We start from the raw sequence: 10,487 nt of genomic DNA on the forward strand, positions 1-10,487 counted from the left end.
TCACTAGTCCACTTTACCCTCTAATCACATCTCTGACATCTGCAGGTTGCTCCATAGAGACTCTTGTGCAACGCCAGGTGTTTGTGTTTGTCTGTAGGTACACATTAGATATGACCATAGACGCACACACACAAGTGAACACAGCAGCACAGATGGTTTCCACCTGCTTCCCTCTTTCTTCACACAACTGTGAGGATGATGAAGAGGTTTCAGGACGAGGTGGTCAGCAAGCACAGGATAAAGCAGGGCCATGAAACTCTCTGGTGCAGCAGATGTTTAATCAGACTCAGCTTTAGGCTTCTTTTCCCACCTGGCAGCAAAGTAACAGCTTCACTAATGTGAACAGTCACAATGTTAAACGTTTCTATATCTTCATATATTTTTATCTGTTGATGCTGCAGAATAAAGTCTGTTAACAGAGTGCAGGATGTGTAGAGCAGGTCCAGCTCTCCCTTTACTGTGTCCACTTTCATCAGCCCCTGTGAAGTGACACAGAGTGCATGTGTGTCTGTCAGCTGTTGTTTGTTGTGAAGGATGGAACAAATGAACACACACTTTTAGAGAAATCTGAAAAAGCAACACGTGCTTGGGCTCCTTCTGTGCTCGTCTTCATTAATGCTGATCTTTCTTTCCTGTTTGTTCTTTGGCACAAGCTTCAGTCTTTTCTCCCAGGGCTCCTTCACACTTAGAAACACACCTACATTCATTTATACACAAACATCATGAAACAAAGGCTTTGTAAAAGAGGACATGAGATCCTCTCTGAACAGCACATTCATATCAAACACAGGACTGAACAGGATATACTGAGTCTGTGCTGTTTTCATTGTTACTTGCTGAGTATTTTTCCAGTGTTTGAAATGTGACTCAAGTCTGATTCTTCTACTGTGTGTGAACTCTAAGCAGCTGCATTAAACAGCTGCTTTTCAAACCAGGCTCAATCCTATGACTCTGTGAATGTAAACTTTTGTCACCTGCATGAATAACAATCCTTGATCTAGTCAGGACTGCAGTGCTCCTGTGATCCCAGCTTATAGATGGAGGCTAGCATGAGAGGCTCAGCAGCTAAAGCAGCACACCTGGGTCTCCCAGCCTATTAAAAGCAGCCCTTTGCTTCACCTGCTTCACTAAACATTATTATTATTATTTAAGCAGAGTGGTGTGATTGATGTAGGCATTGCTGTGTGACAGGAGGACTTTTCTTGAAACAGCTCGTGTGACGTGAGCTGACGTAAAAACAGTGATGTTAGCTTGATTCTCTTGGCTAAAACTATTTTAAAAAGAGGGTCAATCATGCAAATCTGCCAATAGAAGCCAAAGTTACAGCCCCTCAGAGTTTAAAGAGAAAAGGCCCGTTTCCAACACTCGGTTGTGCAAAGGGAAACAGGCCCACAGTGCCTGAGTGTGTGGGTAATTCTTCAAATAATATTCAAAAGCAAACATTTTTAAGCATGTAAATAAAATTCCATCATTTCTGCTCTTCAATACCTAAGAAATGAAAACTGGCAGATGGTCCCAAAATGTGAAACGCCTGGCTATCTGTGCATTTAGTGCTGCAAGTTTTCAGTGTTTACCTTCAGAAGCATAAATCTCTGCACAGATAATGTTCATATGTGGATTCCTGGTTTTCTGCAGTTAATTGTGACCCAAAGCGTATTTTTAAAGCGGTTCCAGGCAATAAAGTCTAAAAATAAATACATCTACTTCCTTTTTCTGTGTTCCAGCCTCAGTGACTCTGACACAGTGCTGTAATATTTACACCTCTGATGAAAACAGAGTTTGTAGTTGCAGAAATACTCGACTCATTTTGGGCATTTACGAGCAGGAACCTCAGAAAGCCCCTCGCTGCTTCACTGGTTAAGAAGCAAAGCAAACATTAGTTCACAGTGATGTTAATTAAGGCCCAAAGTTTAGGAACGAACGTCAGCACTTCACTAATGAATGTAATGCTGATTCATGTGCTTGTTTTGTAATGTGCATGTTGTGCGTTGCTATTTCCCATATTCTTTGGCACTGATAGATGAAGAGTCTCAGGCAGGACCGAGGCTGCCAGCTGCTGACAGTGAGCAGGGAGAGAGCAGCAGAAGCTGGGCAAGAGCAGGGCACCTTCAGCCCCCTTCATCAGTCAGAAATCATTTGGGTGTCTGTGTGAAATGTCTGATTTTTAAAATCTTTTTGTAGACATATTTATTAAATGTTTAACAATTATATAGAAGAAAGACAATGTAAAGAACAAAACATGACAAAACCAAAATGAGTTGAAGTTATGAACTGTTTCTGAGAGACAAATAACACCAGGATCCTTTTTGTGTAGCTGACAGCTGGTAACTGTGCAGGGGCGGGTCTAGCAAAGTGTTGCCAGGGGGGCAGGTAGGGCATTAACAGGGAGAGGGGGGCACAAAGAAATACTTTTCTTTCTTATTCTCATTTAAAATGTCTCACTTTTAATAAATAATTATCTGAATCTTACAACAAACGTTTCCATCTGATGTAAAATGTATAGAAATCCATTATTGTACATAGTCATTTTTTAGGGTCCCATCATAATTTCTTCAGAAGTAAGTACTGCATATGATGCCAGTGTTTCCCACATTTTCTAGATTCTGCACCAGTACTGTGTGTAAAATGCATCAAAAAGTCCGTTTGATTCTTTCTCAGCTGTCTTTCTGTCTCCTTTCACTTTTTAAAGGTTGCCATGTTAGAAAACATATTTTGCCCTGCCGTGCTGTTTATTGATGTGGCAAATGAAAGGTTTATGAAAACATATCTAAATCTGTCATCAGTAATCAGCAATGATCATGTCTCACCTCTAGTCTCTGTCTTAATGTCAGGTTTCCACCGTGTGTTGTAGATGTTCAGGAGGTTAACTCGACCAACAGTCTACTTCCTGTTTAGAATACCAGGACAGGGAGGATGGTGCAGGTTTAAGTTTATTAGACTGATGCATGTATACCAACAAGACAGCGTCCATCACTGTGACAACAGCGTTTGTTTTCATTCAAAGGCTTCATGGTTTTTCCTTTAATACCTGGGGGGCCGGTCTCCAGTCAAAATGCCCGGGACCATTTTTTGTCCCAGTCCAGCCCTGGTGTCAGATCTGCATGCAGTGTCAATGAGACGATCAACAACAGATCAGACAAAACACTCAGGCGGACACTCCTCTGTAGAAGGAAACATGGAGAGTGTGAGGTAATCAGTGCACAACATCACTTTGTATTTCAGGCTGTTTTTATATAGAACTTCAGCACCAATGTAAAAGTTCTGGTTTGAGGAAGATGAAGAACATTTTCAGGAAGGATGCCGTCTGCAAGCAGAGCTGCTTGAACCTCAGCGCTGAGGTCCAGACTACTTCCTGTGAAGCCACGTGATGTAAATCTGCTGCTGTAACTTCACAGTTTACTGAAGCTAAATGCAACGTTACCATATAATCTGTTTTCAACAAAGGTTTCACTCCGTCCGGTGTTGATGGAATGATTCAGGCCGTACTCGTCAGGCTTCCCGTCGACCACACGCATTTCAGTCACAAACCCCGTGACTGACAACAAGGGAAACAGCAGAAGAAAAGATGTGGAAAATACTGGATGATGATGATGGAGGATTAACCGCGGTGGCTAAACTGTTTCCTGTCTTTGTGGGCGTACTCACAGGGAAGTTTCCAGGCACGTCAGTCTTGGTGGCTAAAGTCTCCATTTTCCAACATGTATCGCTACAGGTGCAAAGACACAACATTAATCATCAGTGTAAATATTTTAATGCTGTCCAAACGGTGTTTGCTTTGTCTGTCCTCTTGCGCTCACAGAGGAAACGAGGACGCCACCTTCAACCCATCTTCAGTTGGCTCAACCATGGCCGGACTTCCTGTTGGCTTTGTGACAGCAAACCACTTGAAATGAGAGCAAACTGCAGTCAAGCACCACTTACAGCAACCTGTGGACACGCAAATGGAAAGCACTGAGAATCATACAGAAGCATAAGAGCTGTTTATTGTAACACGTGTGTGTGTGTGTGTGTGTGTGTGTGTGTGTGTGTGTGTGTGTGTGTGTGTGTGTGTGTGCACATTAATAACACACTGATGTATGTTAGTTTGATTTATGCTATATCTGAGAAAACAACTGCAGAATTTTACATCAAAGTTTCCAAAGCTGATGTTTTGTTGTTCACTCTGTTTTATATTCATATAGTTTGTTGTTTTTAAATCAGTGGACAAAATAAATATTATCACACAAAATCCAGGGTGAAACATAACCAAATAACCTAAATGGTGAAGTCATTATAGAAGTACATGTTGCAAAGGTCAGCCTCCTGTATAGACTGCTAAACTGTCTGGGGGGGCCCTGCCTGTCCTCGTTGGATAAGCTCCACCCCTTTTCCATAAGACGGAGACATTTGTATGAAAATAGATGGGCAGTAAAATAAAAAATAAAAAATATTATGGATGACTCTGTAAATCAAAGTCGGCCTGAGGCAGAAGCAGAAACCATGAGGAGCACAGCACCACTCCCAGAAGGGCACGAAGTGAAGCCATAGCTGCTGAAGAGTGAAGACGTGATGATGGAGGAGATCACAGATGAAGATCTGCTGCCTGCTGACTCTTTATATAGAAGAGTGAGACTATCTCCCCACCAGCAGCTGCACTTATACAAACCCCAGGTGCTGGGATGGCTTTGAACATGTGACATTCTCTGCAAACACATGGACAGTTTCATAAGCACAAAGATTATTCCTGCAGCGGCAGAATCGTATCCACTGTGTGAGAGGTGAACGTCAGACAGTTCTTAGAAAATGTAGTTTCTCTTTAAGCTTTTAACGTCTCTTTTACCCCCATTTGTCTAAAACTACTTGACAGCCCTTCATGTCAGAGGTTTATTACCTGTGCAGGATGGAGCACATGGTCTCAGTCAGGCTGGACACGATCACTCCTACAGGAAGTAAATGTGATTTTATTTCACCTGTGAAATGATGAAAAACAGCAGAATAGCTCACGCTAACAAACGGGTGTTGAAATGTTTCATTTTCTGCTGTTTCACAGGTCAAAAAGGGCGTCGAAGCAAACTGAAGCTGAGCTGCTGCTGCTGTTGTAGTGCAGCATCTGCTGTGTGCTTCATCAGAGAACCTTCTGTACACAGCAGACAGAGGCTGCTGCCACTGAAGTCCATCTGCTAGAGAGCTTTAAACACTGGTTATTGAAGTGGCTTTGATGATACTGATACACAGTCTTTGCTGCTGTCACAGGACAGGGATCCACCAGGGAGTAGTTGTCAGGATAAAGAGCCTTCGCTTCTCTAAATATAAACTGGATACTTGTAGGAAACTTTGGGAAGCAGCATTTTTCCTCATATCGTCTAAACTGAAGTTAGCTCAGGTGCTTCTTCCATACTTGCTCTGCAGAAAGCCAAAGAGTTTGGAGCTCTGCAAACATTTGCAGCACAGCTGGATGTTTGTAACTTTGGTCACCTCTGTATCATCCCTCAGATTCTTTCTGCACAGCTTTGAAACCACGACAGCACGAGTGATGCTGAGGAGACGTCCAGTTTAAACAGACCTTTATTCCTGGAACACAAACACATGAAGTGATGCTGCTAAAGAAGAACATTTAATCGCACTAATGAATCAAGCATCTGTTTGTCTGTCAGTCTGTCAACAGTTCCTCTGATCGACTTCAGACTTGGTGGGTATTTTGTTTTTGCAGCGGTCAAAGTCGATCAGCGTGTTGCTTTGTCTGCTGTAAATCTGCCTGTACAAAGGGAAACATGCATGTTTTAGATGCAAACTCACAACATGGCTGCATTTTTGTGATTATGTGTATTTTATATTGATTTATTCTATTATGTTTTGTATATGAATCTTTACAAGTGTGTCGATACAAAGGCTTGATTAAAACAAAGGTCTCAGCTGTGCTGTTAGGGATGCTCTCATATTTGTTTCAAATGTAATAAATCAAAGGATTTCAGGCTTTTCATCCTTTTTATTTGTTTGGTTCTAACAGCAGCTGGATAAAAACATGCAGGTGATGAATATAATTGTGTGATATTATGAGCATTGTGAATAAAGAAAGAGCAGAGATAGTAAAAAGGAAACAGGTGATGGACGTGAGATTTTCAGAACAAAAGCTCCTCAGTGAGACGATCACCTGGACACAAGGTCAGGCAGCTGGGACTCATCTAGAGAGCAAAATGGAAAAGTGATCTGTGCAGAACATCACTGTTGATTGCAGTTATTTACATCAGACTTCTTCTCTGAGATAAGAGCACCGTTTGTGGGAAAGATGACAGTATTTCCAGGCTGGATGCTGTTTGCAGGGAGAACTGAATGAAAGTCTCCTGCACCTCAGCGCTGAGGTCCACACCTGTGAACACAGATGAGGTCAATCTGCTGCAGCACGTAGAGCTTTACTGATCAGCAGGTTCAAAGGATTCAGCAGAGCGTAGAGTCAGAGCTAAATGCCACATCACCATAGAGTTTGTTAACAACAGCTTTCTTTGCCCTTTGTCTCGATGGACTGAATCAGGGATACTCGTCATACTTCACCTCAACCACGTCACTGAGAGACCCCAGCCTGACACAGCAGCAGAGATGATGAAAGCAGAAACAGCAAACAGATGCTTCAGTTGTGTTTCTCTCTGTGTGTGTGCGCTCACGCCCACTTGTGTGTGTGAACTTTCCACGTACCTCAGCTTGTTTCTCCAACATGAGCCATCAGGGCTGAAAAACATCACTAACACATGAATTCTTTCTCTTTTTGTTATCACCTGTGATCATGTGTCTCATGTTTCTGTCATTCACCAGTTCTTGTAGAGTTACGTGTAACTAGACTTCTGTGGGACGTAAATGATTGTTTTGTATGCAGATCTGTACAAAGGATGGAAACACTTGATTACAAAGGAGATCTCAGCTGTGTTGTTGTGGATGGACTTCAACGTATTTGTTAAAAAAGAGAATAAAGCAAAGTGTTTTAGCTGTTTGGGAGTTTTTGTTTGATTCCATTCAGTTTTATTTCTATGGAGTCAAATAATAAGAAAGGCTCTAGAACAGCCCTGAGTTTGTCCAGGTGACACTCCTCTGAAGAACAAAGACAAAGAGGAAGAAGGGGACTCGTTTTCAAGTCTTGTTTCTTTCAAAATAAAAGCTGAAATGTTTTGGAAGCATGATAATATTTCAGCCAGGATGCCGTCTCCAAGGAGACCTGCACCTCAGCGCTGAGCTCCACATCACGCCCTGTGAAAGCACAGATATAAATCTGCTGCAGTGAGAAGAACTTTACCCAACACAAGTGTAGAAGTAGACATTTGACTTTACCTACAACCTGTTAACAACAAAGCTTTCATTGCCTCTGCTGTTGATGTCATGTAGGACTAATCATACTTCACATCAGCCATGCACACGTCAGAGGATCTCCAGGCTCTCAGTAATAAAGCCAAGCAGATGATGTGAACATAGCAATAGTAAAACATGCATCATAATCAGCTGTATGTGTCGACTATGTGGCACCTCAGTCTTGTTGGCATGAAGAAAAGTTGTGTAACATGTAGCATAAGGGCTGCAAAGACATCATGTAGACAGCAGTCGTCTGTTAGTCGTAACGTATCTCCTGTTAAAGAGTTAAATGTGCGTTCTCCATCTCTGTCCTCTCACAGCTCGCCGTACACCAACTCCAGCTGTGGTAACCATGGCTGTGCCCATCAACACGCTGAAGCTGAGACGCCACCCGTCACTATGGCGACTCCAATAGGGTTACCTGTCAGCTGTGGACGCATGAAAGGAAAACAGCAGAAACACAGACATGTTTACTGGAACATTTCCTATTGACAGCTTTATGGAAAAGTGGGTTTAAACACTTTTCTATGTTTTATTTTGTTTATTTATGGATTTATTGTGAAAGGAATTTCAAAGGTTTAATTTGACCTTTCCCCTGTTTTTCATACAGACTGGAGACGAATGGATGGTGCTTTCTTTGTTTGTCTAAAGATAATGAATAAAACTCTACAGACATCTTAAACCACCCTCCTTTCTATATATTTTGTTATATAAATGGAAAGTATATAAGACACAAACTGAGCTTATATGATACTAAGGACCCTGGAGGTCAGTCCACCTTTATAATTCAGCACAGCCTGGAGTCTTGGTCTTTTCTTGGATGTTGGTTCCCTTTGTTTCCATCCTCTGTTAAGATGTTTCAGTAATGTTGAGGTCTGGGGAGGCCAATCCATGGCTGACGTCCTGTGATGCTGCATTAGCAGTTTGTTCATAGTGAAAAATGAAGCCACTGCCAATCAGACATTTGCACAGTGGATCAACTTCTGATGGTACTGTCCTGAATTCCACACCTATAATATGTTTGCATGTACTGATGAATATGTGCAGCTGATTTTCAGTCCAGTTCCTGTGTGACAGACGCCAGTCTTTCTGCCTGTGTCCTTCCTTAACAATAGAGCCATCCTTCCACTGAGACTGTTTCTGATGAGGCTTCACTGAGCAGTAGATGGATCCCTCAGCTCATCTAATCGTCCTATTTCTAACACATGACTGTCAGAAACTGTTAATCTGCTGCAGCTCTTTAACTCCTCCACTTCTTTTTTTGTAATCTCTTAGTTTCCTCATCTTTTAAGGTGGCACTGCACACCAGATCCAAAGTCAACATGCTGTTATATGATGGAGTTGAACCTGTAATGGAGTTTGATTTAAACCAATCAGCAATTAAGTGAATGATGATGAGCAAAGATGGTGGAGGTGGTGGATGAAGACCCGGACAGCTGTGGTTGGCTCCTCGTATAGAGCAGAGTGAGGTTGTGTTTGCACATTATTATAAAACCATGTTCACCATATATTTTAGCTGCAGACAATAACATGATTTCTTTGCTGTGGTGATTTTATTCCACTTTGGTAAAATGGGAAACCATCATTTCTTGCTGTAATTCACACATTATTCCAAGAGCCTCAACACGAGCCTTGTAGTCCGACCATATATAGACAAATCAATAGTTGTGTTTGTAACAGCTCATGAACATGAATCGTTCCACATTACTTTGAAATCATTGTAAACTAAACTGGAATAAATGAGTGTTTATATATAGTTTTGTCTCAGCTGTTCATACACAGTGTTTCAGTTCTTATCAGAGTCCCACCGTCTCACTGTGGTGAACCTTTAGCTCTGTTGGAAGCGTGTTGTTAGACCAGGTTTCCCTCATTTAAAAATAATCTCTCATTAGAAATGGACATGATGTCTAAGACATAGAAATGCTTATTATGGGTTCACTTGATGTCACTGAAAAGATGCACATGGGTAACGTGCAGGCCGTCCAGCTCCGAGGTTTATCTCCTCACCTCGAGTCTGCGACACTCTCTCCGTGTCCTCTCAGATAAGGGCGCGCACATTTCTGCACCATCTTCTAAATTACAAAGAACGATTCACAAAACAGAAGCTCACAAAACACTCATCACAAACCAAAAATGGCTCCACTGAGCGTCAAACTGTCACCAGAATTTACTGATAATCTAAAGACTCACAGAACTCATTTTGTCTCATTGTGTCTTAGTTTGAGACATAAGTGCATGATCATAATACTGTGTAGTTAGATGAGACAGAGCTGATGCTTGCTCTTAATTATCCTCTTCATGTTTCCCGAGCCTCAGCAGTGGAAGCTACCATGGATAGAAAGACTATGACTCATCTTAAATCTCAAATCTTTGTCTCCAAAGAGCTGCTGATGTGTCCGATATGATCCACAAGCTTAAACTAGGATTATAAGTGTGTGCAGTGATGTGTGTGAAACCTCTGAGGACTCACACGTGTGTGCTTCAGCCCACACACACATATGAAGCACTGCGACCTCACACAGAAGTGTTTTACACATCCAGCCTGAATCCTGATCATTTCTACAGTTTATTAAGTTCAGCTTCACCTGAACATCAGTGATGAAGCTGCTCTGACTCCATCACAGCTCACAGCTGTTGGAATGAGTCAAACAATGAAGAAGGTTCAGAAACAGCTGATGATTTTACAGAAACATGATGCAAACATGAAAATGGACACATGATTTTTTATTAAGACACTGTTTATGTTTCACTGTGCATGACGTCATCAACACTGACACCAGGGGGCGCTCATCAGCAGCCTGAGGAAGTGTGATAAGGGAGGGAGACGCAGTGTTGTGTGTACTGCAGTCGGACAGAAGGAAAAACTTCCTCCTGAAAACATTTTCATCCTTCCCAAAAGTGTTTGAGTCAAATGTTACAAATATATAAATACAATAAAACACAGGGTCTTACATAAAATTAGTGATGCAGTTGTGCACTGAGCACCTTTCCAATGTTCCTTCCTCAGATGAGTCCAGCTGCTGAACACATTAACATCTGTATGTAAATGTAGCCGAGAACCAACCTGAGCACTGCTGGGAAAATACAAAGGCAACCATCAAAGTGCTGTATTATCTTATTTATTCTGAATGTTGACTTAGATCCACACCACGATTTATGAAACTATAGAACTA

The 10,487-nt window shown here is 41.8% G+C and overlaps 1 long non-coding RNA gene across 1 annotated transcript; it reads right to left on the minus strand.

Moving 5' to 3' along the window:
- Window positions 1–3,081: 3,081 nt before the first annotated feature.
- On the minus strand, window positions 3,082–4,675 carry LOC146710519 (uncharacterized). Its single transcript, XR_014919947.1, has 3 exons — window positions 3,798–4,675; window positions 3,646–3,706; window positions 3,082–3,535 (listed from the first exon to the last, which is right to left on the minus strand). It is a non-coding gene; the product is annotated as an uncharacterized LOC146710519 (long non-coding RNA).
- Between the last annotated feature and the right edge of the window lie 5,812 nt (window positions 4,676–10,487).

This window comes from Copadichromis virginalis, linkage group LG4 (genome assembly GCF_057382275.1).
Source record: "Copadichromis virginalis isolate Kocher_CV1m ecotype Utaka linkage group LG4, C_Virginalis_male_GT1.1, whole genome shotgun sequence".
NCBI classification, from domain to species: domain Eukaryota; kingdom Metazoa; phylum Chordata; class Actinopteri; order Cichliformes; family Cichlidae; genus Copadichromis; species Copadichromis virginalis.